Raw genomic sequence first — 25,225 nt, 5'->3', positions numbered from 1 at the left:
GAGGAGATTATTTAAAGAATTTGGGAAGTGTACCAGTTTTGGAGTTTTCCTTTGTAAAGCAAAACCCCCTAAACCTTAATTTTCAAACAGCACTAAAAGCGAATTTATGATGCTACCTTGCATTTCTGCATATGGTCTCTACATGCAATCTGTACAAGGATTTAAGCTGCTGTCTGAGCTCCGGTATCAGGGACTTCATCTGAGGGTGTATTTTAATTTTTTCATTATGAAGAAGGGTCTTCACGTGAAATTTAGAGCCAAGTTCTCGGTGCCGTGATGCTTACGATCATGGAAGGTGCAACTGGCTGATGGACTGTCAGCTCTTAAAACAAGCCAGGAGGTTCTTAGCATATTCTTCCCCTTCCTACTTTACCTTTTATATAATTGGGGATCAGTTTCAGTGATTAAGAAATATCTTCTTCACTTTCACTTGCCTTGTTTTTAAGGAGGCACAATAGTACGTGCATTGTCTAGTTGAATAATTTGTGTTTAGAACAAAGTGATTGTTTGCTCAGCCTATGTGCAATGATCTTCATACTTGTATAAAATAGTGATCTTTCTTTCCTGTGAATCTCTAATCCTATCTAAGACCTATTTTACTGTTTGTTTTTTTTTTTTCCCCGCAGCTGGAGGGTGTGCTTGTGAGCCAGGCATTGTTGGCTTTGCTCTGTGTGCTGGCTTCTGAACAAAGGTGCCGCTGAAAAGGTGAGTACTTAACTTCCATCCTCTTTGATGTAGATTTACATTCAGAGGAACTGATATATGTAGAGTCACCAAACCTGTCGCCTTAAACTGTATCTAGATTTGCAGTGGAGAAAATCTAATCTACCAGCTCATAAAATCATGAGTGTCAAAGCACTGTTAGATTTTGGGCTAGTGTAAATTGTGTGGCATTCTGCAACACTGCAGACCAGAGAAGCTGAAAGGTAGGCATGTTTCATATCTTGAACAGATCTGAATTTTGAGCTAGAGAAATCTCTGATACTCTGAAAATAAACAGAAATAAAAATACGACTCTTACCCAATGACCACCATGGGAAGGGTTGGCTGAGAGGAGTGCTTGACTACCCATTTCCTACATATTGTCTGAATTCTTCATCAAATCTAATGTCTACCACATCAGCTGTTTTCTGAAAGTAGCTGAGGTATCTGTTAACTGGGGCGGGGGAAGCAGCAGACTCTTATCAAATCAAGAAGGCTACTCATGAGATGGGGGTAAGTTTAATGGTATTGCCCTGCTGTGAGAACTTGAGCAGGAAGTACTTTCTCAAAGTCTTTCCCTTCAGTCAGTGAAATGCTGAGTGTGCCAGGCATGCAGAGGTGGGGGGGTCGTTTTACAAGTGTTTCCAATTGGCAGTGAATAGAGTAAAACAACAGAGGATTAGCACAGAAGGAAACTTAAAAACATCTAAGTGCTTTATGGTTGAGAAATAATGTTTGTGTTTTATCTGCATGCAAACAAAACTTTGTTTATAGGAGAGTATTAGTACTTTAAGGAAGGGTAGATGAAAGTAAATGTGTGATACTGTAAAGTCTATATTGATCTGTTTTCGATGAGACTGCATTAACCACCAGAAATGGGGATGTCATGCATAAGGTTTGAAGATTGTTCTTCAGGAGCATCCATAAAACTTTATGCTGTCAGATGTTATGTGTGTATTGGTCTTCTGCAGACAATTTTCCTTATACATGTTCTGTATTTAAAAATGCTGGTGTTATCTACTTCTGCTTGTAAAACCACTCTGCGTTAGAGGTCATTAGCTTAATATATTAGGAACCAAAGAGATTCATGGGTAAAATATTATAGAAACTTCCAACTAGTAGCCTAAAAAGGCTTTTTTATATACAAGAAAGTATGTAAAGTAAGTATCTTGACTTTATGAAGAGAAATATCTTGGAATGTTTAAGATTAAAAGCAAATACTGTATATTTCATTAGAAAGCTAGACTTTTACACTTGATAAAACTTGAACATACTGAGATACCTAGACGTAAATTTTGTCAGTTACTGTTGTTTGCTTAATTTTTCCTGTAGTAAAGTTTTTAATAGAGATATCGCTATCATATTAAGATAAATGTGATTATTATGTATATATTTAATAAAATATTAATTACCTATAATCATAATTTAAGTATTGCCTTGTCTTGTAAGAAGCTGTTAAACATTTCTTAAGAGAGATATGGGTATTTGTTAAAAGGAGAGAGGTTGGAAGAACTCCCATTCTGTAATTGCAATTTGGATTTTTATTTTTTTTAATCCAGTTGTTTTAAAAATCAGAGTGTTCTCACGATACTCTTTGCTATTGGTCTGATCCAGAGCCTCTTCATCTTGTCTCAGAAGATTTGTCTATTGATGTCACAAGTCCATATTAACGTGCCACTATTGTATCACAATCGTGTTTCTGACCTTATAGGAATATTTCATGGAGTTTAGTGTCCAAAAGGTGTTATGCTTTTTTATTTCCTTTTTATTTGTTTTGGGTTTTGTTTGGTTGATTTTTGGACTTTGGTCATTTCAAAGATGTCTACTAAATTTCCAGGTATATCTTTGAAATCATGAAAGGCAAGGCAAGATTCTTTTCCTGGTTTTGTGTACAGATAAATATACCTGGCAGAGCAAGATTTTGTTCTGTGATTCTCTTCCTCTATGACATCTATGAGGAAAAACCTTTCTGACTAAGGACGCTTACAATCTCTTAACAGAAGGACACTAAAATAAGTAGTCTACTGCATACAGCTTGTAACTAGTTTCGTGTGTCAGAAGTGTGTTCCTGACTGACATTTGGCACAGTAATATGAATTGGAGTTTCCAGTTGTGTTTGGCATGTTTCTTCTGTCAGGAAGTGGTGAGGAGCAATCATCATGAGGAATACAATATGCAGAAGGAATTGCAAGCAAGGAGCAAGCTTAATAGCAAGATGTGGCAGGTAGATGTGAGGATCTGGCCTGGAAGAAGTTACAGTTATGACGTTATAATTTTATTACATAATCATAAAGAATAATTCTCTGTACCTGGGGTGTTGTAGAGAATAATAATTTCCAATAAGGTTTAGTTCAGCAATTACCATGGTGCTCTTGAGGCTAAGCATCTTTGGTCTTTTTACCATTAGCAGCTAAATCATGTGAGACTTAGTAGTACAACTGAGTTGGAAGTAGCATTTTGGTTTTTTTTCTCTAAAACTTGCTGTTGTAGACAAGGCCCTAAATGCAAGCAAAGCTTATATGTAGAAAAATGTTAGGGCAGTTACTAAGGATACCGGTGATTTTGTGGTTGTCCTCTAGAAGGCATGGATTCCTTAAAAAGAAAAAAAAATCCCAACCCCAAAGAAACCCAAACCCAAAACCAACAAAGTACCTCAAACAAACTCCCTTAACTTTATTTCCAAATGTGATACTTCTATAAAACATGGAGTTTTAGGGCTCTGCATCAAATTGCTGCTTTCTTTTTGTCATTTCTCTCACCCTTTTAAATGAGTTACTGTATGCCTTCTGTCATATCCCTGTAATTGGCTGAGCTGTAGACATTTAGTAACTTCATGTAGCTTCCAAAAGCAGTATATAATGCGTAAGTCAGATGTTTTTTAATCAGACAGACTGATGAGACCAGAGATACAAAATATTTCTTCATTTGGAATATTGTTGGATTTAGCCATGTAATTTTAGGTATTGAAAGAAACTGATTACTCATCCCTGATGTTCTGTGGTATCTGTTTCTTTGTGCTCCGATTGGTGATGGAGGAAGGCTTGAACACCTTCTTTGATAGATGTGGAATCTGTAGAGTCCTTACATTAACATAGTACATGCTACTCTTCATTTTCTATGCCCAGAGAACTTATGGTTTGGAGGTGATCGTAAGTACATAAGTTTACTGCAGGAAAACCTTCTAAGCCCCTTTTTCAGATCCTCACCCAAACCAGAAATTCAGGAGCAGGGCAAAGTTTCAGACCTCTGTGTTAGAAACAACAGGTTTGAATATGAAGTGCTCTTCTGCTGAGGAGTTCTGGGCACATGGGGCTGTGTTAGCAGCAGCTGCCTGAAGCAGGCCCTTCCTGCTGAGGGATTTTTTTCCTAGCAGACTGACATCTCCCTCTCCAGTAAGCGGTAGCATCCTTGTGATTCCTTTCAGATGTGCTGGCTTTTGTGGACTAGAGTATACGGGGGTGGATAGTGCATTGAATTTGGTGTCTCTCCCAAGCTGGCAGGATTGTTCCCAGCTGTCAGTGACTCACAGTAGCCGAGTTGCTGTCTCAGAGTTCAAGTTAATGTAATTTGCAGTTCCGTTTCCCTTGAATTGTCTGGCAGAGATGAAATTTCCCATGCGCTAGGAAGAGCAGGAGAGATTCCACAAAGTAGAAGCTTTGAATGAATGTGTGATGGGTCTGAACAATTGCTGAGAAGTGCCATCCTTCCTCAGTCCTTCGTGGGGATAGCTCCTCAATGGTCATGCTTTCGGGTGTTTCATTTTGTTCTGTCTAAATTCTTACAGTGTGCTTATTGCTGAACATCTCTAACTTCCAGAACTGCATTGAAAATGTGATAAATATGTCACATGATTGTCACTTAATTCTTTCTCTACATGGATGGCAAGGTTAATTTGGATTTAGAGGTTCTGTTCTCTCAGTAGGGTAACTACTTTGTTTATGCCAAAGAAAAGGGACAGAAATGTAATCACTGCAATTCATTCATAGAATTAATATATTTACTGAGTAGCAAATTACATTTTATCCTGTCTTTTTTGCTACTTGTTCATTTTTACCAGACAGGTTGTCTTTGCCCCTTATGTTAATGCGAAGGGATATTTGAAATAGCTGGGGTATACTGTGTAGGGTGGGGACCTGGGTTTACAGGTTGACTTTGACTGTTCTGGTAGTTTGTGATTCCTCTGGAGAGCCTGCTGGGCTGCGATAGAGCTGCATTTGGACGTAGGCAGTGTTAAGTGCTGGCTCCCAAACAGTGCAGAATCAGTAGGATGCTTTGGATTTCCTTTATTTTCTTTGAAGATGACTGTTATGTGACTGAGAATCACTGTCATTTTCCAAAAAAATAAATCTTCTGAAGCTTATTGCCCTTGTTGGTTCTCTGTTTTAGAGTATCAGAATATCTGGAGCAAGCTCAGTCTGCTGCAGGTATAGCTGGTACTGACTAGCCCACATCCATGGCTCGATTATACTGCATCTGGTGCCTCGTTCCCTCCTTTCTGTCTGTGGTTTGTACCTGTGAACCTTGAGTACGTATATGAAAAATATCTTCTAGTTCAAAGTGCTGTTTGAAAATATATGAAAGGCAAAGAAAATAGCAAGTGTTTGCTACTCCATGTTGCAGCTTTTCCATTGTCATTAATCTATTAAAATGAAACTCCAAGAACACAGAGTAAGAAAATGGTATTTAGTTCACTAATCAGATAAGCAAAGAGGGAAGAGGTAATGGACACAATTTTACTTTTTGGATATTCTAAGCAAGAACAGCCTGAGAAGAGTAAATGTGTTTGTGTTTCAGACTCCAGGTACATTTTCCCCTTAAACAGAATTACGTTCTTCTCTTCAGTTCTATATTTGCTTCCTTTGTATGCCCTTTTATAAGCAAGACCCATAAAAATTTTCTGTCATCTTTAGTGGAATCATAGATAATAAAACTCCTTTTTTTCCATACTAGTACTGGTTTGCCATGTTGATAACTGCTCATGAACCTTCTCAGTTCTCTGATACCAATCTCTTATTTTACAAAGATCCAAATATGCTTGGTTTCTTCAGCCTTTAATGCCTGTTGGCCAGCTTGAGGGATTTCAGATATGTTTGGTTAAATGTGTAAATATTGTGTTAGATGATTAACTGTGGCTATACTTCTAGTCGCCCTGAGAAAGCAATATTTCCGACTACTTATGTACATGATGCATCAGGCTTCAGTGACTACTTCTTTCCTCCACTGAGTATTTCTGCCAAGATAGCTGATAAAATTAACCTTGTCCCCAGTTGCCCAGGTCTTCCTTCCATAAATTGGAGAAGTTTAGTAATCTGGGGTTTTTTCCTGCTAAGAGGATCATTGGAAGTTATATCCAAGTAATGGGGTTGAAAGTAATCAATCTCAGGGCTACAAGGGATGATATTTATAGTGACCTAATGACCCTTTCAGGGTCCTTTTCTCTACTGAAACAAAGTACTAATTTCAGTGTCTGGTAAAATCAATTTTCATTTTTGATACATCCACCATCACAAGAAAATGTTTTCACTTGAAACAGTTCTTCTACCTTGCACTTTGTTTTCTGAAGGCACGTTGGAGGATGGGAGAGTTTTACCAGATTGACTGCTGAGGACTTGTTTGCATGAATTCATTGAGAAAAGGTGAAATTAATTTTTTAAAGATAGGAAGTCAGTATGTAGTAAACTCAAGTACCTTAAATCCTGGTGTGAACTTCTTATTCAGAAACAAGTTAACCTGGGTTTGCTATTCCTTTACCTTCCTTTCCAAATGCCCAAAGAATAAAAGCTCCCTCCCTGTATGTCAAGGAGTTTTGCTAATGATCTCAGCTGTTGATCTCAGGGGCATAATTGATCTGGCAGAAGTCATACAGTAAATGCAAAAGTTCGTAATGTTTATCACTTAGATTTTCTCAGTTTGGTGTTGTGGCACTGACTTTGGAGGTTGTTCAGAGTGCTAAGAGCAGTCTTTACTAGAGGTCACATGGTAACTAGCATCAACGTGATTAGAGTAGCTGAATTGCGGTCTCAGAATTTTACTATAGGGTCTTGAAATGCACAATAGATGATAATACTGAAAATACCGTGTAGATAGCGTATTGTTACCTGGACTTCAAAGTGCAGTGTTTCGTAGTCCCTTCAAAGGGCCGGAAAGGATACAAGATAAAGAGGGTAGAGAGGTACATATGCAAATGAGAAGTAGCATAGTAACATATAAATATGATTCTAAGTTTAAAAATTTGGAACTTTTTTGAAGACATCATATCTGAAGTAATATATTTTGGAAGTAGTGAATACTTTAACACAGCTAATTGAAAACCTCGTTTTTTGCATTTCTCTATCTATGCAAGAACAAAGAGTTATTCAGAGGAGCTGAGCAGAAGCAAACCTAAACTGCTAACAGGAGGTACTTTTTATTATGCCCAAATTTGTCCGTGGAACTCATGGCCACACTTATTATTAATTCTGAGGTGTAAGTGGGAATCAGTGGGACTGGGCATGCATGACTGATGGAAAAGAGGGAAAAAAAGAGCCAGATAGAAGAGGATATAAACTCACATGATACAAGGTGTAAGTCAATTTCTAAAGACTTGATTATTTCCATGAATATTTTAATTTAGGATTTCTTGGAACTTTTCAAAAGGGGTGGAATGGCTTATTTCAAATTGTCCAATATTTGAGCAAGATAAACTCCAGCTCTGAATTGTCCTTTGTATTATCATACAGTTTCCTGATATTGTGAACTATTGTCATCGTTAACTACCAGGGAAACAGTGCATCAGAATTCACACTCTGTTTCTGGAAGATGTTTTTTGTGGAAGGGAAGCTGCCACAGAAGACTTATTAATTCAGCTTACCTCTTCCTCTGTTCTATCTTTCCTCTCAGTTCTGTAATTTATAATGTCTTTTGTTCTTTCTTACCCTGTTGACAGTGCAGGATTCCAAATCCTTCTGTCGTTCTCTCCTTGCAGCTCCTGTCTGGATTCATCCCTGCTGATTCCTGCAGTCTAATAAAGGGAATCTCAGATAAAGCATGGAATATCATATTTTGGAAATCAGGAATCAAAAGTGAATGTTTCCAGTGAGAAAGGGAGTATATCCATCTTAGAGTACCTGAACTGCTGCTGAAGTGGCTGGTCCTGTAGTAAAAAGTGAATAATCTGGTAAATTTCCAACTGTCATTGAGATATCCAGTCAAAAAAATGTTTTTGAATGCAGAATACTGTAATTTCTTTTACTGAGCCATTTGGAAGAATCTGAATGTAAAGGAATTTGCTTTATGTGCACATAGCATTGAAGGCACTGTATGTGCTGAAGTCTTTCAGCCAAGTCCTAAAGGCAGCAAGCAGTCTTCAGGGTCACCTGTCCAGCACTGACTAGCTGGCAAACTGTCTGCCCTGCTGAAAATTGCACCTGGAGCTTACCATTTGCCATGTAATTCTTAAGAAAAGTACACATTTATTCTTTTGGCTCCATGACGCTTTAAAAGTGCTTCACAGCTGCATGTCTGTTCCTGTCTTCTCCTAGTGCTCTGTGGCTCTAATTTGTGTTTGAGCTGTTTTCTTGCTCTTTTTTCTTAAGCTGAAATGTTCTAGGCACAAGATGAGGTCCCTGTTGCTTTTGCTGTCTGTATTGTAATTTCAGTAGCTGAATTTGAGGAAGAATAGTGGCTTGCTTTCTATGCCAGTACAGGTGAGGAAAAGCAGCAGCACAAAGGGGATAGGTGCATCACAGTAAGGTGGTGAGGGGAGAGAAAGAATAATGGGATGATGAAAGGCAAAACATTCCTTGAAAGGAGAGCTTCTAAGCACAGAGAGAATGTTTGTGTGGTGGAGAGGGAGTTGTCTCAAAAAGCTGTGTTTGTTCCCTGGAGGCTCCCATGTGCTATAATTGAGTCAACATGTCAAAGTGAAGTATGTGGTGAGCTTTGGGAGCAGGGGAAAACTGCTTCTTATGCACATACAGGGCTTCGATGAACCCCATCTTACAGCGATAATAAGCACTCTGCTTTTGCATTGCTGAAGCCACAGCACAACAGAATACCTGTCCAACCAACCTCTATAGCTGATGTTTCTCTAAGAATTGTTTTAAATCTTTCTTTGGTTGGGAAGCTGGGAATAATTGGCTTTGACTTCGCTTCTGATGCGAATGTGAATGAGGGTGATGAACAGAGGGGAAGATGGCTGAATGCACTTTTGAGATAAAGGCAATGTGAGCTGCACGGGCCTTCCTTAATTTATTTCTAAATCTCAAAGAAACAAATATCTGTATGTCTTACAATATTTCTTATGTTGGCGTAATGTTTTGGGGGTATACTGACTTTTCTTTACTGTCTGATTTTTGTGTTTTAAATGGATGGAAAAGGGATGATTATGACACTTTGTCCTGGCAGATAGTTGCAGCCTTTGGCTGTGTGACTTCATGCATGATGCTGCACTGGCAGCTCTCTCCTTGGCCAGAGCTCACTGCAGCATTGCCCTAGGAATTCATATGAACTTGAAAATCCTTTGAAGCCAATGTTTCCATGCTAACAAGCTAATTTTGTCTTGATTGTTTTTTATGTAGTCTCTCTACCTTTGGCGCTTTCGTATTTTATAAATCATGCTTACTGACATATTTGATGTTCTGATTGTTTCCATAGTGACAGCAATGGCAGAAACCTGCAAAAGGAAGGTGACAGCATTGTATTTTCAAGATTAACTGTTTTACAGAGGAATGGTTTGAGGGGGTGGGAATACAGTAGATTTTTCCAAGCAGTCACAGAATATTTAGGAGTACGTACTTGGAGGTCAGAGAGAAAAGGCAGCGGGACAGAAGGATTGGTTTGGTATTTTGGCATTCGTTTGTGTGGGGAAGCAGTGAACACAAGGTCAGCCTAGAAAATAGGAGATGCTTTCAGTAACGTGTCCTTTCTTGCTGCTCCAAAAGATGATGAAATTTTGAAATGCAGAAAACTGCAATGTATAAATCAACTTCACAGAAGAATCAGAAGTTAACATGCCTGTGAGACAACGTGTAACATACTTCTGTTTCATAATTTCTCCCTTCTAAATTCATAACGTAAGTGCAGGAAGCTTTTAGCATTAGAAATCAGACACAAAGCCATTAGCGAGAGCTTCAACCTTCTTTTTTTTCTCTGGTAAAATCAGCGCTCTGATTTTATTTTCTGGGAAGCAAGGCTTTATCCCCTTTCATGACACATTATATTACCTGTGTTTGTCAGTGAGATACCTTGAGAGAATGCAGGTGTTTGATTACAGTCCATGCAGCAGCAGAGAGGGTTGTTTTAAAGCATTTTATAGGAGAGACAAGCCTCCCTAATGTGTCCTTTTGCAGTAGGTGTTGATGCTTCTGTCTGTGATGCGGTCGCTTGAAACAGTTGCCAGAATTATAATGTATGCCCACCTTTCTTATCAGCACAGGCAAGTGGGAGGAGATAATGTGGGAGATGCTTGTAAATGATGTTAAATATTTTCTTCCAGAGACTAACTCTTTTCTCTGAAGCATCTGATAGCATTCAAAGTGTGCTTTTCCTCCCCTCCACTATCACACCACCTAGGATCTGTGCTCAGGTTTGGGACTTTGCAGACAGGTAGTTCTGCCTAGAAAGTGTAAGTCAGCCTGCACTGCCCATCTCCAGGTGGCAGGCATGTCTCTGGCCCTGGGGAAATCAAGCAGGCTGGTAGTAAGACACAGGTGCTACACTGCAATTTAGCACGTTGTTAAATTCAGGTCTTTTATGCCTCCCAGCCAAAATATGGCATCATACTGTAAACTGAATTTGTGTTACATCTTATTACATTGGGGAAGAGAAGCTGGCAGCTGGGAACTTGTGTTGCTTTGAAAGTTGCAGAAATTACTTATTTGTCAGTGCCTGAGGCCTCTTCAGTCACATCTGCATTGGTACCTCAGCTGGTTCTTCCATTATTTTGGTGTCTTGGGAGTGGGGGTGTATGAAAATATGTAATTTATGGTTCTTTGTATTTACATGCAATGTTTTGGTCAGCTGGCATGTTGAAAAGTGTTTTGAGTCTGGTTTTCCCTTCACCCCACTGAAGGGGAAGTTTCTCTATTTTGTACCAGCTGGAATCATTGTCTGTAAAACTGGAAAGTGATTTAGAAATCATGGGAGCAGTTAGTTGTAGCAGAAAGGCTGAAGTAAATTGTGCCATCTGTTCTAAATACTGTCCTCTTATTTGCAGAATGATACAAAAGTAAATGAAATCAGTTTCTTCTTAAGAGAGAGGTTCATGTATAGATAGTTAAGCTGTTGAGATGCTGACTTAGTGGGAGAATAAGAAGAATGGTTAGGATGTGTTCTCTCCGTTTCCCTCTGTGCCCCAAAAATATCCCGAAACCCATTGTTTATTGCATTATTTACACTGATGAACCTGTAAAGCATAGCTTAGTGCTGTGCCTTAAGTAGTGTCCTGTGTCCCAAGCGTATGTTGGACATCAGTTGTAGTTGAGTTGCATTATGAAATGTAGACACAAATAGACATTTAGACATGCCTCTGTCATATGAAACTTGTATCTAATTTCTTCATCTGTAAAACTCACTTTGTACAATTTGCAGCCTTTTCTGATCCCCCTTAGAATGAAGGGGTAGTGTTTTTCTTTTTTGTGCTGTTAGTGATAGCAGTTAGTGCCAATTCATTTGCATTGACCCCCTCCCCCCCATTGCTTGTTAAAAGATAGCTTTATTTGCAGAGGTGTCACGGTGTGCTTAATTTGGCTTACAGAATCTTTGTAGCTGTTTTAATCTTGTATGAAATAGGTAAAATCCAAGAGGAAATTGGGAACAAAAAAAAAAGAAACCAACTATTCATATGTAAATTTACCCAGTAAAGCCATAGACCATGTAGATCTGAATAATGTTATATTCATTTTTTGAAGCAGAACTTTCCCTTAAATCATGGAAAAACATCTGCAAAGAAGAAAGCATTTCTTATACATCTTTTGCTCCTGGTTGCAATTAGAGGCAGCTGTCTGATTTATACTCAATGAAAACAGTGAATTGTGCCCTTGTAAACTTTTTCATTTTACAGGAACATGTATTTATTTGCATGAAATTTTTTATGTGAAGTACTGAAAACCTTTACTGCAGATACAAAATGCTCTTCCAAGAGCTCTTCCTTCACTGGTTGATAGCTTTCACCTCTCCCTGTATTATTAATGTTTAGTGCTATTGCAAGTTTTTGGATAACAGATTGAGGTGACTGTGTGTGTTGATTTAGATAGCATTAGCCAAACAAATTGTTAGGACTCTTGTAGTCATTTGCTCTCTGTCGCTTATGAAACGTGAAACTCTTATGGTGCACAGGATTTTGCATTTATTCTTTTTGTTTCTAAAGTAGTGGAAAGATTGTTTAGTGGATGATGTTGAATATGAGTTCCTATTTTATGAAAAGTTTTTAAAACACTAATAATAATTAAAAAAAGGACTTAAGCTAAAACATGTTAAAATTTCAGTCCCATGGGATTCAGAAGATCTTTGCCCTTGTGGGGGTGATCTGAATAACTAACTAATACTAATCCTTTTGAAGAAATTTTTATTAAACCCTTCTACAGTCTGTGTACTTTCTGACCATATTCATTCCTACCTCGAAATGACTTGTATTGAGAATACCTCAGAGATATCTCAGCCATGGTTGCCAATTTAAATCAAGATGCTTTGGGTTTCCAGAATGGTGTCCTCAGAATTTTTTGAGGTCTGACTTCTTGAAAGATTTTTGTGTGCTTTCTAATCATGTTTTTTAGACTTTTTTTATTCCCAGAAACTGTTTTAATGTATGCTTTGAAAAATTCATGTGTAATGGTTTTGCTGTTTTGTCCTCTGAATCTTTATAATTGAGCATCTGTCTTTTTTGCTTGTTCTTTCTCGCTTCTGCATTTCAGCCAGGTAAAATACGAGTTTTATTCCATGATGCTCATAAGTGTAAATTTGTAGTTCTTTTGCTGTGTTTATTAGAAATTGTCTTTTGCTTAGGTAGGATGAAATTGGGAACATGAAACCAACAAAAATGAATGTTCCTTTCCCTCAGCAGATGAACTTTTGACATTGACAGGATCTGCAAAGCTGTTAACCTAACAACGCATAAATTATTTCTGTGATGGTGAGTGATTTCTGACCTGAAATCAAAACGGTTGTTTATATGTCGATGATGATGATAAGTTAATGTGTTGTTTAATCCCAGAAGTAAAAATTCCTTTAAAAAAAAAAAAAAACAAAAACAAAACCAAACCTAAGTTGTAGCCTCAGAGGTGTAGAAGCCTGAGACGTCATCTCTTTTTGCCCATGGTACTCAGTGGAGTAGCTGTTGGCCTGGATGGCGACTGCTGGACTTGAGTCTTTTGCCTTGTCGACTTGATAAATGCCCTCTTTCCTTCTCTGGTGTCTATTCTGGGGCTGAAGGGTTCTGGTTTATATGAAATAAGAGGGCATTGAGGACCAGAAAAGCATCTTGGTGAACAGTGACTCCTGGCTGCTCCGCCAGTCCCTCAACTGTTCTGGCTTTTAGCTAGAGGTTTTTGCTGTTGTGTTAATTTTTGGCATTGTATCAGTCTCTGTGAGTACCTGTGGATATGGAGTATCTGATTGACTGAGCTTCCCTCAAGGTTGTGAGCAGGAACAGGAGACTGTTTGGTCTCCACTGCTTCCATGTGTCAGGCGAGTCATTCTGGGGCTGGGGCATCTTTCTGTTGTGTTAAAACACCTTTCAAGACATCTTCTCTTGGACACTAAATTCTGGCTCAGTCTCAACTGTGTTGGTTGGTGGATGGATACTTAACTCAACACTTGGCATATTTGCTAAGTTTGAATGTATTTATTTTCTTTTTTAACTATAGAACGAAATTGCTCATTTCCCTATTTTAATGTGGTACTTCAGGGAATAGCTGTAGTAAAATGTTCTACTGCTAAATCATAGCACTGTTACAGCGTAGTCACTTCACATGTTAATTTTCTTGATAGGCATGACAAGGTTTTCAGAGCAGGCATCTACTGGAAAAAAGTGAATTTAGTTCTGGGTTCAGAGCTGTGGCAGCAGAGTCTCTGTTTGTTCTCCAAGCAGGTGCAATATAGAATGTTATGACGTGCCATTGCCAATGCCGTCCCACTGGTTCACTTCTCTGTAAAATTTCTGCCAGTTGAGATGGTAGCTTTTGTAACGTGAGAGCTATGTGGAGACCACCAAACTTGATCAGAACCAAAGTCAGCTTCGTTCTCAGCCAGCCTGAAGCTATTGCCGTATTCCAGCTTTTATTGCTGCATGACAGGCACACGTGGTGGGCAGTCCTTTGAATGTTGGCTGTGCTGAACTGTTTATTCTTCTGCTTTGGGAAGCTGGATAAGACCTTGATTTTGTGTGGGCAAGCTTCTCGTTTCGGTGCCTTTGAGATGCTAGCTTTAGCCAACTCAGAGTAGATTTGTTTCCAAAACGTGTATCTCGTTGGTGAGACACATCCACATTCCCTTTCTGGTGGCTGTAGGAAAACGCATGGGAGGACGATATGGTTGGTACATCTCTCTGCTCCTTGAATGTTTTTTGGCACGTTTCTGAATATTGGTAACATTGTCAGTGTCTTCCCCCTTGCCTAAAGCGTGCCGCTAGAATGGATTTGGGAAGGCTCTCCATTTCTATGGGTATAGTTTCTGGATCACAGGAAGACAAGTGGATGATGTTAGTAGACAGCAAGTCTTTGAAGTACATTAGAATCAACTTCAGAGAGAAAGAAAATCCCTTCCCTGAGTTACAGATAAACAACGCTTTCAAACCTTCAAGAGGATCAAGGTGAAATTCAGTGAACAGCAAGTGCAGCGAAGATGATCCTGCTTTGTGACGAGTGGCAAAAATACCTTTCCTTTTTGTGCTCCTGTAACAAAGCAAAGTAACAAAGTACTCTGAGATTGTTCTATGAAAGAAACATAAAAAGCCTTTTAAGTTAAATACCTTCATCTTAATAGATGTGGGTAGAATATATTTTAAAAGGAATGGAAATATTTTCTTGGAATTCTGAAATATCTTCAAAAGTAAGCGAAAAGAACTGAATTAATCTGTGCCAATGTATTTAAGAGCATTTATTTGCTTATGTAGACTTGTGGGAGGCCGACATCTTCCGACTGATGTGTGTCACTCCCAGTTTAGTTGACTTTGGCTGGGAGAGAGAGAATGGAACAGTCTCACTTCTCTTTTTCTTGTTAAATTCATCAGGAAATAAGGAAAGTGCTTCTCAACTATGCACCTGAAGTACATTTCAAAAGGTAAATACACCCCCCTTTACCTAAGGAAAAGGCTGTCTTGGGAAGATGAGTTGTAGAGCAATAGAAAGTGGCCACAGAAGTGAAGTGACTGTAGGATTGTTTCCTCTGAGGTTCCCTTTTGTTTTTTCTGAGGTTCAGAATCTTGGAAGACAAAGGAGAAAATTAAACACATTTTTTCAGAGGAGGAAAGTATTTTTCGAGAGCAAGAATGTATTCACACAGCTTTGAAATGTTTGGTGGTGGACAAAGGCTGAAGTTCAGTGGACAGGGGTGTGTATTAACATGCCTCATGGGTTGCAATGTCATGAATGGTAAATAAAGACTTATGTAAGAAACTGAAAGCTGAACGTCTAAAATTCAAATGGGAACAATGAATAAAAATTCATAGTTTTTTAAAAAAATCTATCATTTTTAAACGTATTCGGTGATACGTGAGGACTATTGGGATAACTCAAAACAATTCTGCAGGTCATCTTTAACAAAAAGCTCACTATATAGATAAAGCTATAAAAAAAAGTACCACACAACAGCGTGTTCCATATGCAATACAAAAGTGAGAACAAACTCGGAATTGAGAAGTGGTGGGGGAGGGAGATTTAAATGTGTCCTTCAGGAAAGAATCTGTGTAAAGAATTGAGAAAGAAATAAGATGGCAGCAGCAGCAGCCAGGATTTGCAGAGCTTTTCAGTCCTTTGTTTGGTTATCTTGCATAAGTGCTTTAGCCAGAGAGTCTTTCAGTAGCTGCATGGGGCCAGCTTGGAACGCAAACGTGCATGAATCCAAATGTAATTTCCCTGTTGTGCACATTCTGGCTGTGACAGCTCAAGTTATGAATGTAAAATAGCAGGAAAAAAAAGTTCAGAAGATGGCCAGGCCTGAAATGTTATTAAGAACTGACTTACTCAGAGCTCCCATGAGCTCAGCAAAGGTGCTGCCCGAATTCTAAGTCTAGCTGCTTCCATGCTTCATTTTGGTGTGGCTTCGAAAAGAAGAAATACCCTGTTCCTGTGTGCGTCTAAGTGATACAGTGTAATAGAAGGAACAAACATTTACTTCCACGTGAGATACAAAGCAGGAAAAGGGGGTGATGCCAATTCCTTGCTCCAGTTTGTGGGCAGTGCTGGCACACAGTCTGAGTCAGCATCAGTGGCTTCGATCTGTAGACGTGAAGGGAACAACCGTATCTTTTCCCTTTCAGGCAGTTCTCTTTTCTGTGGGGCAATAATCTGCAGCTTTCATGAATTCCCAGTGTTCAAGAGGCATTTGTCTTTCCTCTGGGGAGGACTGGTGCAGAATAAGGGATTTCCTCTCCTCACATCAATACACTGCTCACAGAAAGGGCACCTCATCATGGCTATGGGACAGCTTGTCTCGGAGACTGTGCAGGCAAGGCCACTTCTACGTGCAAAACGCACAGCAAAGAGAAGTTGCAAAGTTTACAACTTTCCCTGCTTCTTCAACATCAGATTTTCCCGGGTCTGTCCTCTCTCTCTCTTTTTCCAACCTCCTTCCATCTCTTGTTACCATGGAGAATGAAATGCCAGTTCCATTCAAGTTGTCGGCTGAATAGGTTTTGAGGTTGATGGATGGTGAGAATCTCTTATCCCTCCTTCTCCAAACACCGCCCCTGCCTGGTTCTTGACATTTCACTTGCCAGAGACTGGCAGTCAGCGAGAGGGAGCTGAAAAGGAGGCTGGCAGTGTCCTGCTGAGATGCTCTTTCAGTTCTGTGGATGAAATCAGCAGCCGTGAGAAGGTCTTAAGGACTTTGGTGCGGAGCCTTGTCCTCAAGCTGGCTGAGGCATGAATGCTCACTTGAGTGCATGCTCTCGCTTCCCCAAAGCACCCAGGGGGAGAAAGATTCATGTACGAGACCTGCTCGAGCTTTTGACTGTGTTTCAAGGGGTGATGTAACCTCTACAATGTAAAGAGAAAGGTAAGGAGTGAATGAATACAATGCATGCTCTAGCATAAGCTGTTTCTCCGGTATATACTCCTTTTAAGCTTCATTTTAGTGCCACATCACACGAGAAGTGAAATTTCTTTGCTGCAGTCTGACTTGCCTGGTTTCCTGGCTGCGATGCTGAAGTTATCAGGAGTCTATGTTTAGAGGGATTCTAACAGTCCTCATACGCACTGGTTGCTTATGCATGATCTTACTAGTGGAATGTCAAAACAGCTTTCTGAATAAGGTACCTTTTAATAACAAATATGTGGAAAAGTAGATCTTGACAGGCCCAGGGTTGAAATGTAGTGTTGGGGATACTGCTGAAGTGCATGAAATGGAGCTACAAAGCAGAAAAATCAAAACAGTAGCACTGTAACATTACACAGAAAATATTTCTTTGTTGTGATTTATTACTTTTCATGCAAGATGACTATGGTTTTAGAGAGGATCAGGAGAATTTTCAGCTTATGCTGAAAGGCTTGAGCTTGTTTTTACTGGAGGAGTTGTTTTGACTGATGATCACTTGGTAGAGTTTGAGAGAAGTGACTACCTGGCATCGTTTGATAGGTGTGTGGATTTCACTTCTGGAAGTAATGGTTAGAAAATTTTACGACTTCAGAATTTAAATTCAGACATTTTTTCCAACCAGAAGCATTCCACGAACATATACTTGTTGGGAGAGGGAAAGTATTTTTGTGAGCTTTCTGCTAAAACCTACTGTGTCAGGACCATACCAGCATAGGAATTAATACTGGTGGTACACTTTAGTGGGCAGCATTTTAACTTGTTTAAGGTCATATGTGGAAATTTGTTCTGGGTGCTTTTGAAAAGCTGTGCTTGATAAGCGATTGTGAACTCCTTTCTTTTAGTACATTTTTTCAGAACATTGCACTGATAAATATTTCCATACCTTCTTTATGTTCCTAAACTTGCTAAGCAAATACATCTTTCCACACTACCACCAACAGCTTTTGCATCTGTCTTAGCTCCTCAAGAGTTCACTTTCCATTTGATGCTTTATGTTCTGTTTGTTGTTGGATTGTTGTCTCCCTGCTGGAATTTTCCTACTGTGTGGTTGCTTTTCCTGTTGTGCAAGCCACTTCCAAAATGCTAATATGTTAGCTGTTCGGCCACTGGTGTGTTTAAAGGGAATTTTTAATTCCTTCATCAAAGGCATGTGTGTATGTCAATACATACAAAAGAAAAATAGATATATGTATATGAATTATGTATGAATATACCATCGCATTCTTTAATTAGTTTATTGTAAAGATTGTAGTAGTATTTTTGTCCCCAAAGCTAGGGATTCTTTAGAGGGATGTATACGTAGTGGGCTCAATTATTTGTGACTTTTATTCATATGAGATAATAAGCAGGACTTTGATTTGAACCTGGTTGGCTGGGGTACTGCAAAAAACTTAGATTTTTCAAAAATACACTGCTGAAGCAGTTTCTTTTTACCAGAAATACATCACCTATGTCAGATGGAGTTGAGAGAATGTGATACAGGGAGGAGAAAAGGGGGGAAGTCCATTGGGACACAGAATGATATTGTATTTTGGGATTAGCTTCCTAATAGGCACTCAGCTTCACGTTACCATTTGTAGGGATAGGCGAAAGGGTGAGCATCTGTTTTAACATGGTGATTTTGAGTGAGCCGAAACAGCATCAGCATCAAGGCTTGCATGTGTATTTCCATTTATTCTGTTAACACTGCTGGGGTTTTTTGATTTGGATACTACCTTCTCTATGGAAAAAATATACTCCTACCTGCTTATGAGTTTGTATGAGATGAAATCCCCAATCTTTCTCTCCCACTCTGTTTGTGAGGATTGTTATGCTAATAATTTTAGAGGCTGTCAAAAGTTTTTCCTGAGTATTTCTGACAGGTTTCAACTTATGAAAAAAGATCTTCCAAACTTCTTTAAAAAGATCTTCCAGTTTTCAACACGGGTATATTTAGATTCACTTTGCTGTCTGAAAGGCTTCCTTTTCTTCCCCCTACCAAGATTGACCTTTACTTGATTGTTTTTCTTTCATTTTTATGTTTTCCCTAATGAGAATTGGACTGACTTAGCAGCAGCAGCAATAAATTTTGTTATTAGGACACTTCTGGTAGCTCCTCTTCTTCATTCCATCTGGTCTTTGGTTAAATTTTTCTTGGAAAAATTTTAGTATCCCCCTCATTTTAGATTCAGAGTTGCAAAATACCAGTTTTGTAACTGCTCCTCTGTAAACTGTCACTCAGATGTTTAATGGGTTCCAAGATTTTCATGAATGTGCTGTGGCCAGTACTATTAACCACCAAAGCTGACTTTTTTTTTTTTTATTATACCTAGAAATACCTCTTCCTGGCTTCAGAAATTGGTGCCTAGGTGGTGGCTACTATAATCCAGTGATTCTCCCTGGAACATACTGTTCTCTTACAGTGTTTTTTCTGCTATTCTGAAGGTTGACTGCTGCTGACATGGTTTATTAGTATACTACTGTCTAGATTTTCCTAGAGACAAAATTCCATGAATTCCCCAGCTATAGAAATCCTGAAGATTTTACCCTTTGCTTTAGGTTTTGATTATGAAGTCTAGTTCTCATATTCATTCTTTCTGTCTTGAATTTACTCTTTCTGAATTCTGCAATAGTCCAGCACACCTGGGACCCATCCTTTGTATTGTGCAAAATACAAATACTAAAAGCAAAATGCAAACACCTAAATGTTATGTAATCTAATGTCAACTTCAACTATTTATTCAAATCCAAGTTTTCTGAATCTGTGGTCTTTCTGAAATTCGTTCCCTAAGCCTCAAAAATAAGTTGGATTTCAAATGCAGCAAAATGAAGGAATTCCAGAGTGGCAGTGTTGTCCTCTGCCATTGGACTCAGTAATTTCCCATCAGCGAATTTGTTTGCTCTTCCACAGCCCCTGTGGAGAAAGCACAGTGGATCCTGAGATGTGTGTCACATGGCACAGGAGACCTTGGGTACAGGCAGTCCATCGTACCCATGCGCCTGGAATCTTTGAGCCTAGGAATTAATGTTACGCATAAATGGTATTTTTGGACAAAAAAAATGGCTGCATGAGGAAGGACCATCAGCAGATAGTGATACTGTATCCAACAACTGGGGGGGCTGATGAACACCTTACTGATGTGCCTGCTGTAGCATGCAGGAATGGAGTAATTCTATATTGCTGATTAAACCCGTAAAGCAGATTGCTAGCTAACTTCTTGTTTAATATGTTTAAATGACATCTCAATTAACACTACAGCTGGTTTGAAGAGAAGTAAAATGAGTTTGTCAAACATACTATTCTAACTTTCTTGTTATCTGTCATTATATCGTCTTTGACAAAGAGTGCTTGATCACGTAGAGAAGTTTCTAATTCTGCAGAAAAATATCAATCTAATGAATTGTTGCACTAAGACTAGGAAAATTTGCTGGATAATTTGACTGTTCTTAAATTGGTTATTATTTGTAATCCCTGGTTTTTGTCTTTTATTCCTGTTTTGCTCAAGTTGTCCCTTAGTGGAAATGAGGGTATCTAAATTAATTTCCATATTTTCACATCATTATCTGTGTTTTTAATCTGTCTGCCCCTTTCCTTCTACTGCTTACTTCTTCCATAAATGTGTTGGTTCCTCCCTGCAGTCTTTCCCTGCTGTACTTTTCTTCTGCTAACATCAATTTTCCCTCCTCGTTTCTCATCTGAACAGTAGCCAGAGCTTGTCATTTTCTTATCTTGTCCTAAAGCCTCCTGGCTGCTATTTACGTACCAGCAGCTGGCGGAAGATCCAGCTCTAAACCTCCTTCTGTTTGCTAGATGTTTTATTTCACCTTTTCCTCAGTCATCAGTGCCTGGGTTTCCGTTCAGAGCTTTCCCAAGCAGTGCAGTATGGACCTGACCTTGTTTGCTTCAGCTCCACTCCTGTCCCTGCTGCCTGGTGCCCCAGTCAGTGAGGACGGGCAAAGCTTTGTTCACTGCAGCTGGGAAAAAAGCCCTGAGCGGAGCAGCAGATTGAAGCTCTCTGTCCATGGATTTATGAAGACAGCTCTTCACTGATTTGTACTTTGCAAGTTACCTTTATAACCTTAAAGTCTGGAAAATTAATTTTAGTTTAGCTTTTGCCAAGGCTTCCTACCTGCTCTGGTCAAGTGAATTTTTAAGCCCTTTATTATAGGCTGGTCTATATGCAAAGAATGAGCGTCGTGCTCTCCAGTTGCTCATTCTCTTATCTCAAGTGTCCTTTACTGGAATATCTCTACCTTTTACCTTGTAAAATGTAAACTGAATTACAGGCATGTAATTAAATCAACATATTAAGTGTGTGAGGAATGAGAGGCAGTGGGGATTTTGATGGCCATATCCACAGTCAGAATATTAAAATCTATGATATCAGGTACGTAAGCTATTTTCTAGTGTATTGAGAGCACTGGTTGTGTAAGAACAATTTCCAGCTGTGACAAAATGTGTTTCTGTGCTAGGTCAGCACAACAGGCGATCATTTCCCTTCACCTGGCAGAGTGGCTGCTCCATAAACCATGTGGCTGCTAGTTAAAAGACTCACATGTACAGTATTACTGCTCATCGGGGATGGAGAGATTTGAATAATTGCTAAATACTTGTGAGGGTTTGGAAAAAATGAGACAATTTCAGGTACTGTGCATTTGCTTTTGCCTGTAATCCCTGTCCAAGTCACTCTGTGTCTGGCATACTTTATACCTAAAATTACAATGGTCAGTGTCTGAGACTGATCTTCTGCCTGGGTTTTTTTGTGCCTAAACATTGTGCACATAGTATTGGTGCTTGCATTATCTATAGATCTAGAGCATTGAATTCTCAGAGCTGAGACTTTTTATTTATTTTGTTTATTTTACATTATTCATTGCAAGTGAATTTCCTGTTGTCTTGCCATAACCTAAATTTGGAACACAAAATCAAAATGAAAAACTATAAACCAAAATATAGCACAGGAGGCATGACACAAGAAGTGGGATTAATCTCTTTAAATACTGTTCCCTCTGACCTTGGATTTCTGAATAGGTGTTTGATGTCAGTTTACCATAAAGACTGGGAATAGCAAACTAGTGTGAGATGGAGTCAAATTTGGGTGCAAGATGAGGGATGCCCCTTATAAGTGGATGGATTTGTGTAGCGTATGCCTCAAGGCCAGCTGCTGGCTATTGCAGATGTGTCCCTGGGAAATCCACTCCTTTAGTCTTGTTCCAGAGCTGTAGCACTCGGTACCAATACATCCCTCCCCACCCAGTCTGGTTATCTTTTGTTGGCTCTGTATTCCTCTTCCCTAGCTGTGATACTGGATTTTTATTCTATCAGCAGAGCAAGAAAATAGGAGAGTGTCGTGGTTCAGCCCCAGCTGGCAGCTAAGCACCACGTGGCTGCTCACTCACCCCTCCCCTCCGGTGGGATGGGGAGGAGAATCAGAAGAAAAAAGTAAAACTCATGGGTTTCGGATAAGGACAGTTTACTAGGACAACAAAGGAAGAGGAAAATAACAACAACAACAACAATAATAAAAGAATATACAAAGTGGGTAATATGCAATGCAATTTGCTTACAACCCTGAACCCTATGCCCAGCCCTGAGCAGCAATCCCTCCTCCCTGGCTAGCTCCTGCCTTTATATACTCAGTCATGGTATCAAATATCCCTTTGACTAGTTTGGGTCAGCTGTCCTGGTTGCATCCCCTCCCAGCTTTTACTGAAAATTAACTCTGTCTCAGCCGAAAACTAAGACGGAGAAAAGCAGGGGAAGGGATATCTGAAAGTGGTATTTGCTTCTGTTTTATTTAAAAGTTAACATTTTTTGCAGCAGAGAGACACTGTAGAAGAAACAGGAGGGCACACTAGAGAGATCTTTTAAAAACGCTGCTTATATTTAACTCTTGTTCAGGGTTTTGACTATTAGAACATATTCAAAGTTTGTTACCATTTTACAGATTAAAAGTCTAGGTGGAAATAACCAGTGTCTCAGTTGCATAGTGATTCTTGAGATTTAGGACTAGACGCACACACTAGAAATATGATCTAATGGACTAGGGCATTCTCTAGCCAGCCTCTGTATCCCCTGCCTTCCCCTCTAGTTGGTACAATACAGATACTGTTATGTGAAAGGTGATCTCAGACCATGCTTCTCCTGGAAAGGTCAGTGTTGCTCTCATCCGCCACAGTTGTGGCATTTCTGACTTGCTTCAGTTCCTGCAATCAAGCAGCTGTAGGGTGCAATCAAGCAGCTCATAAATCTGACCAACTGCTAATAATTTTTTGGTGGATTAGTTATTTGGATCAGTGTGCTGTGAATAGCCAGGGATGCGGATCCACCTTTTTTGCTGATCACCGCTAACGTTGGTTTATGCTCCTGGTGGAACCGTACACTGAAGCTGTTAACCCTCCTCTGTAATACGCTTTTGGATAACGGACTGAGCAATACTATGTTGCAAATGAGTACAGGGCAAGCTGCAGTTTCTTTTCCTATAAGCAGTATCTCAATGCAGTATAATAACTGTGTATGTGTGAGTTGTCCTCTTATGCAGGGGTTTTCAGACTTAGTTGGACTGTCATCTGCAGGAGTAACATCAGCGCTGGGCCAAGCTAGCATGGCCATAGGTGGAAGCACACTTCTGTTCCATCCTCCTCTGTCGTCTTCTCTCATATTTGCTCTCTCTCGGGCCTGGCCCCATAGGACCAAGACTTTAAGCTTGTGTTTCCATGTATGGTTTGTAATCCTACAAATCAGGCATTGCGTGAGGTTAATCACAAACACTAAACTCATGCTTTGATACGTCATCCTGCAATGCCTCTGCTCCTGAGCAATGCTGAGCAGCAGAAGCTGCCAGTACACAAAACAGCATGTTAGTGACCTCAGTCAAAAGACATTAACTGGCTTGGCAGAGGTGCTGGCCCCAGCATTCAGACAAGAACCAACAAGATGCTGTCAGGAGTTGCCATCGTGTGCTAACTTAGAAATTGTTTTTGAGATTCTCAGCTTTGGCAGTTGATCTTTAGAGGCAGCATGGATCTTTTATTACCTTCACCCAAATGTGCTTTTTCTTGATTTATGGGGAAGGGATTTATACAGTAAAGGAGATAGCTTCTAGTCCCATATTCCCATTTCTGTGTGTTTTATCTAGCAGTTGCTTCAGTTGTTTAAAGTACATGGGTTTGTTACTCTTGATCATGGATATAAATAGATGCCAGTAGCATCTGTTTGCTAGGAGGCCTTATTAGCTGTGAGCAGCTGTACTTGCACCTAAAGTGCAGATGAACAACAAAACTTGGTTTTCTGGAAGGCGAAACTTTTAAATTCTTTGGAATTTGTTGAAAGCTCTTGCCTCTGTGCTTAAAGTAAACTAGCATTACTCTGTTGGGGGAAGGCTATGACCTGTTTGGTGGAGCTCAGAGTTAAGGTTCAGGGTGGTGTGTATTAAGGTCTGTAATAGTTTGGGTTTAAGTGCTGTGTATGTACAGATAGTCATGCTTAATTAAATATATTATTTGCATATGTTGGATAGCCTAGAGAGTCAGGTCTGATTTCCTTGAGGATATCATCTTTATCCTCTGCAGAAGTGGCTCTTGGGGAATGCCTGAGGATGCTGGGAAGTAAAGAGGAATACACACGGGCAAAACTTCAGAGGGCAGGATTTCAAACACTGTATGGGGAATGTTGTAAGTAGCCTTTGTAGGCATAATAGGTTAATTTTTGATCTCTGAATTCCTGTGTAGACACTGAAATTGGCCTTTCTTCTATGCTAATGTTTTATTTTCCATGGGTAGATTATTCAGGTAACAAGTTATCCGTACAGAAATCCCAGGCTCAGACCTGGAAGCAGTACATGGGTTTTTGCATGGTTCAGACCCTGAGCTAATTCACCTGCTGAGCCTTCACCAGCTTTGTTCAGAGCCACTGCTGATGTTGCTGCTTTGTGCTCCTAGAACATGGGATGCTGGGAAGCTGGCTTTGGAGGAGCAGGAGGAGCATTCACGAGCCAGCTGGGGTCCACAACTTGCAGATCTGGGCTGAAGCTCTGGCTTTGCCAGACTTGGAGCCATGGAGGTGATGATAGCAGTAGTTCCAGGAAGGGTAACCGGTGACAGAGTAACATGTTATGTGTACTGTGATCCCTTCTGCTTTGAGAGATTTGTCAGCTGGAGTTTCTTATGGGGCCTGCCTCTACACCCCAGCTAAAAGTCTTCCCAGAACCTGGAGAGCTGCAAAGCATGGTGCAAAGACACTGGGCTTTTGCCTCTGTGCAGTAGGGTTTGTGTACGTGGGGTTTTCCATTATCTGGCTATTCCCATCCCCCAT

At 39.7% G+C, this 25,225-nt stretch overlaps 1 protein-coding gene across 14 annotated transcripts in view; it reads left to right on the top strand.

Moving 5' to 3' along the window:
• NDST2 (N-deacetylase and N-sulfotransferase 2) overlaps positions 1-25,225 on the top strand; it is a 137,755-nt gene that overhangs the window by 28,934 nt on the left and 83,596 nt on the right. For 8 of the 14 annotated variants that reach the window (XM_054831047.1, XM_054831033.1, XM_054831040.1 and 5 more), the window contains one exon: positions 627-705. The gene's annotated coding sequence lies outside the window, so the exon portion shown is untranslated. Of the gene's footprint in view, positions 1-626; positions 706-12,739; positions 12,812-16,639; positions 16,894-25,225 lie in introns of those variants that run through there. The other 6 variants (XM_054831036.1, XM_054831039.1, XM_054831044.1 and 3 more) reach the window with 4 other exon arrangements.

Source organism: Grus americana, chromosome 7 (genome assembly GCF_028858705.1).
Source record: "Grus americana isolate bGruAme1 chromosome 7, bGruAme1.mat, whole genome shotgun sequence".
NCBI classification, from domain to species: Eukaryota; Metazoa; Chordata; class Aves; order Gruiformes; family Gruidae; genus Grus; species Grus americana.
This window is presented reverse-complemented; position numbering and strand designations above follow the sequence as displayed.